Raw genomic sequence first — 6,308 nt, 5'->3', positions numbered from 1 at the left:
TGTAGCAAAGACCCATGAAGCAAAAGAAAGTAAATCAAAAGTTAAAAGAAATGAAAAAAGAAACTTCAACATTATCAACTCTCTGATTGGTCAAGCCAAGGCTTCATGCACGCATACACACACACACACACACACACACACACACACTAAGCTTTTATTTTGAAATATGACACGATTTACAGCACTGTGTTACCAAACATCCAACCAAAATCCCCAAAAATGTTCTACCAAATGCTGTTGAGCATTATGTCTGTGTGTGTGTGTGTGTGTGTGTGTGTGTCGGTGCATGTGTGTGTAGCTAATGTGTTTTTGCGCGTGTGTGTGAAAGCTGCAGCGTCCGTGTGAGTTTCGTCAGTTGTTTCCCTGAAACTGAACCACAGGAGTCGGAGGACAAACCGGGTTAAAGGCCGAAAAGGGAAGAAGCTCAGAAAGAGAACTGGTGCTTTAGAGTTATTATTTCCTGGAAAAATAATGAAATGTCATAAAATACCCAAACCATGTGTTCCTCTGATATGACTATTGTTGGAAGAGGGCTGGTGTGTGTGTGTGTGTGTGTGTGTGTGTGTGTGTGTGTGTGTGTGTGCTTGCGTGTGTGTGTGTGTTTGTGTTGAAAGGTAGATTTAAAAGGATCAAACATCAGATGGCGCCAAATACCGGCTGTTTGATTACAGAACTCTAGAACGTTTACGAGTCGTTCATGAGGCGGTTCGTTAGTCGAGGGTTGACGAAACAAACGCCCCCTTTTGTAAAAAATAAATCAGTTCATTCCAACTGTCCAATATGAACGTATGAAGCTTCAATGTAAAAGGTATTAGTGCACAAACTAATATACTTAAAAAAGCCCCCTGTGTGTGTGTGTGTGTGTGTGTGTGTTCATATTGTAAATACAAGCAACTGTGACAATCCTATTTTCTTATTGTGGGAAATAATGTTTATGATGTTTGTACGTTCACGTTTCTGTCATTTTAAGTGTCTCCTCTCCAGATTAAATCCCTTTTATTTACACGAGTCCCGTAAACGTGTTTCCGTGACTCGGTAAAGAAATGCGCCGTTACTCTCGTCCAGATGGTGGCGCCACATCTCACCGGTAGCAGAAGAAGTAGCAACACGGATAACATAATAAACATAATACATTAAAATGTTTTAAGCTAGCTGGTTAGCAGCGGTGGAAAGTAACTAAGTAGTTCATCTCCTTTTGTGCTGTTATTGTTATTCTAGCTTTTAATTCTATTTTACTACATTTTTGTAATAAACAATTACATCCGTGCATTGGTCTCAAATTGTTAAATTGTTAAATTGCTGAATTGCTTTTGTCTTTTTTTTTGTTTTAACGTTCCACACTTATTCCTATTTCCGTTTTAAAGTATATTTACTGAAGTAGTGTACTTAAACGCCATCATCAGGTACTTATACTTGAATATTTCCATTGTGTGCTACTTTCTACATGAAAATATACAATTATTTCTGTAATTGTACTTTGCAGATTCAGATTATTAATACAAAATATAAATCAACTATTAAACTATGACGTATTGTTAAAGGTTAAGATAAAACTTTATTGATCGTTGGAGGAACTTCACAAACTAGCAGCGCCAACTTCACCCTCACTCATTAATGCATTCATAACACAATTGTATTATTTAGAAATGGACCATTCTGCATAATAAATTAACAACTTTTGTACTTTTACTTTGTAACATTTTAAATGCAGGAGTTTCACTTGTAACTTGTAGTGTTTATACATCGTGTTATTACTACTTTTACTAATGTTCACCTGTAGAGATGTTTTGAACAATCAAATTTAAATTTTCAATGTCTTTTGAAAGCATTTATTATTTACATGTCTTCCCGTGACTCGGTGTAAATGTATAAAATCACGAACCCTCAACTTCTTTTTTTAACCGTTGTTTTGTTACAAACTGTCGAAAAGTTAAGGTTTCAATCAAGGTTTCGGATAATTGTTCATAAACATGTTGCACAAACGATCCCAGACTGGTATGACTGGTAAAACTGGTTAGACTGGTATGACTGGTAAAACTGGTTAGACTGGTATGACTGGTAAAACTGGTTAGACTGGTATGACTGGTAAAACTGGTTAGACTGGTATGACTAGTAAGACTGGTTAGACTGGTATGACTGGTAAAACTGGTTAGACTGGTATGACTAGTAAGACTGGTTAGACTGGTATGACTGGTAAGACTGGTTAGACTGGTATGACTGGTAAAACTGGTTAGACTGGTATGACTGGTAACACTTATTAGACTGGTTAGACTGGTATGACTGGTAATGGTAAGACTGGTAACACTTATTAGACTGGTTAGACTAGTATGACTGGTAATGGTAAGACTGGTAACACTTATTAGACTGGTTAGACTAGTATGACTGGTAATGGTAAGACTGGTATAACTGGTTAGACTGGAAAGACCTGAGAACTGGATGAAAGCTCCACAAAACAGTCATAAGTAGACCTTGAGATGAGTTTTTCTTTTTTGGTGGGTTTTAAAATAAATACTTTGTATTTTGTTGCATTTTTTATTTCTATTGTATCGGTTGAATCCAAAAGCTAGCTCGTTGACTGGAAGCGGGGGTCTCGCCTTTCTGGCTCCGCCCACAGCTGTAACCATAGAAACCTTTTTTTTCTTCTTAAAGCATTGACTGTTTGAATGTCTGCTGTGTGTGGCGGTTAATCTGCTGCACGTTCAACAAACCGTCGGTTTTCTCTTCCTCTTGTAAACCTTTTTTTTAAATAATTGAATGTTTTGAGTTATTTTAGTTTGTAAAAGTGTGAAGTGTTAATAAAGCAACGATGTGTCTGAAAGCTGTCGTGCGTTTCATTGACTGAACCAACAAACCTGTGACTCATTTGCACTAAAAAAAAGGTTTGAATTTAAACAATTACACAAAGAAGCGCTCATCGATCCGGCAGAATTTTGAGGCGCTTTGTTTTTATCATATGAATGTTCACGAAGAGAAGAAATACCACGAAGCTTTATGACTGTATTCTGAAATAGATCAATACCTGCTACATCTCAGAGGTACATATTGTACTTTGTATTCTACTACATCTCAGAGGTATATATTGTACTTTGTATTCTACTACATCTCAGAGGTACATATTGTACTTTGTATTCTACTACATCTCAGAGGTATATATTGTACTTTGTATTCTACTACATCTCAGAGGTATATATTGTACTTTGTATTCTACTACATCTCAGAGGTACATATTGTACTTTGTATTCTACTACATCTCCGAGGTACATATTGTACTTTGTATTCTACTACATCTCAGAGGTACATATTGTACTTTGTATTCTACTACATCTCAGAGGTATATATTGTACTTTGTATTCTACTACATCTCAGAGGTATATATTGTACTTTGTATTCTACTACATCTCCGAGGTACATATTGTACTTTGTATACTACTACATCACAGACGTATATATTGTACTATTACTTCTCTATATTTGTGTTCAGGTAAACTTTGAGTCTCCAGATGTGTCGATGTTGAATGTTTTTGATGAACTGAAAGATGAAATGTTTCTTTCTGTGTTGATAAAATCCTTCTTGAGCTAAATGAACTTTTTCAAAAGGAGCTCTTACTTTAAGTACTATTCGTATATTTAGTTGCTAATACAGACATACTTTTACTTCAGTAAGGGTTTGAATGCAGAACAGCTGGTGGTGGTATTATATATTTACTGCAGTAAAGGGTCATGAATACTAGTCTGTGGTTAATTAAGTTCTTGTTCTTTAAACAAAGTGTGAAGGTTCCTTCATGGATGAGTCAGAGAGGAGAATGTAGCTCAGCTTCACTGGTTCCCTCGTGACGTTGATATTTATACTGCTTTGATGAACAGAACCAACCAGTGAGTCACACTGCGTTCAGAACAATCGCACAATTACCCAGAGTGCCGAGCAGTCCGGAGCGCTGAGTCATCCTTTCATGTTTGTGAAGTGTTTTATTCCATTGAAATGTGTTTTATGAATACAGACGCCGTAATTTTCCTTTTGTAACCACAACATTGAGGCCAAGAGGAAACATAAGAACACTACAATGAATTAAAACAATAAGAAAACTTTCAATAAAATAAATACAAATAAATGAATAAATTATAAAACTTTAGCCTGATGGTGCATTCTAACATATCAAACAGTAATAAAACATAAGAACACCACAATAGATTAAAACAATGAGAAAAGTATCAATGAAATAAATACAAATAAATGAATAATTCAAGAAAACTATTTAGCCTGATGGTGCATTCTAACATATCAAACAGTAATACAAAATAAAGGAAAATAAAAACTTGAAGAAAACATGTATTTGCTGTGACCTATGAAGAAATAAGCTACCAAAAAAAAGTGTGGAAAAAACACTAATTTAACCCCAAATCCTGGTTCCTCTTCTTCTGTGTTTCTTAAACGTGTAGAACTCTCAGATCTCCATCCAGGAAGCCGGTAATCTGTGATGCAGGTCGCCGATAAGGAACACAAAGGGGTGTGTGATGAGGACGAGATAAGAGTGGACAGAAGAGTTATTGTTAAACAGAAGTTATGTTTTATGTGTCACTGCAGAAGCAGCCGGAAGGTCAGAGGTCACAGAAACACGATGCTGCGAACATTAAAGACCTTAAAAGAGTTTATATGTCTGTGCTAAACATAACTAAAATAATTAAACATCAAGGTCAACACTGTTAGAACATTCACTAAATGAAAACATTCAAACTATTTTCCAAATAAAACATTTGGTTTCTGAATCATACTGTTTTTATCTGTTTTTTTAAAGAGGCATATTTATGAATATAAGTGTCAAAAATGTATGAAAACTATTTTCATCTTCTGTTTCTAGAGTTAGCTGTTGATTTCCAGCACATTTTTAATTAAACCAAGCAGATCTTAAAAGAAATGAATGTTGAACAACAACAGCTGTACAAACTCTCTGTTTAGTGCCTTCCAAGAAACTTCCTCGAAAATTAGTTTTTATGGGCTCGTAAAATGAAGCATTTCTTAAAAATAAAATAAACTACACAAGCTGTTTTTAAAGCCATCTTCACACTGCCAGGAATTAAATTAAATTCCATCTGAATCTTTTATCTGTCGATTGTTCGTTGGACTAAAGAACAGGAAGTCGGGCGGGATGATGAGTCCATCCATCCATCCATCCATCCATTATGACCTCTTATCCGGGGTCGGGTCGCGGTGGCAGCAGGTTCAGCAGGCCGACCCAGGCCTCCCTCTCACCCGCAGCACTTTCCAGCTCATTCTGGGGGATCCCGAGGCGTTCCAAGGCCAGCCGGGAGATATAATCCCTCCAGCGTGTCCTCGGTCTTCCCCGGGGCCTCCTACCAGTTGGACGTGCCCGGAAAACCTCTAATGGGAGGCGTCCAGGAGGCATCCTGACTAGATGAACCACCTCAGCTGACTCCTTTGGACACGAAGGAGCAGCGGCTCGACTCCGAGCTCCCCCCTGATGTCCGAGCTCCTTACCCTATCTCTAAGGCTGAGCCCGGCCACCCTACGGAGGAAGCTCATTTCGGCCGCTTGTATCCGAGATCTCGTTCTTTCGGTCACGACCCAGAGTTCGTGACCATAGGTGAGGGTTGGAACGTAGACCGACCAGTAAATGGAGAGCTTTGCCTTCCGGCTCAGCTCCTCTTCACCAAGACGGACCGGTACAGCGCCTGTTTTACTGCTGCAGCCGCACCGATCCGCCTGTCGATCTCCCGCTTCATAACAGACAGCAAACAGCCAGCAAACAGGTGTCAGACGCAAAACTCGTGGAGTGCTCAGCAGCTACAGAGACAGACGATGCCTTCGGGAGGCGGTGGAGACCAAACTCAGAGAGAAAACTGGACATTCAGGTGCTGCAGGTTTTAGGGTTTTTAGCCTAAAACTGACCAAACTTTAATCAATGATGAATAACATATTTTCCTTTATTAGTTTGGAGGGCTGTTGTTTTTCTTCTATACTTGAAAAACAAGCTGCTGAAGCTGCAAAACAATCACACCATGTTAAAATATCTCTGATTCTGGATCAATGCAATAAATAATATCTCTGATAACAAAGGACATGAATTTATAATTTTCATATGAAGTGCCTGAAGTTTGCAGAAATCTAACTTCTCTCCTGTCTGTGAATTCATTTTCTAACATTTGAAGAACTGTCCTGCAGCTCCCCCTGGTGGACATATAGAGAACCCAGTTACAGCAGGTTGTTGACGTCAATGAAGTTATCAGAAGTTAAAGACACAATTCAAAGTTTTAATAGAGGGAAGATATTAGCAGATACATATATATAAATA

This window comes from Cyclopterus lumpus, chromosome 23 (assembly GCF_009769545.1).
Source record: "Cyclopterus lumpus isolate fCycLum1 chromosome 23, fCycLum1.pri, whole genome shotgun sequence".
Classification (NCBI taxonomy): Eukaryota; Metazoa; Chordata; class Actinopteri; order Perciformes; family Cyclopteridae; genus Cyclopterus; species Cyclopterus lumpus.
This window is presented reverse-complemented; position numbering follows the sequence as displayed.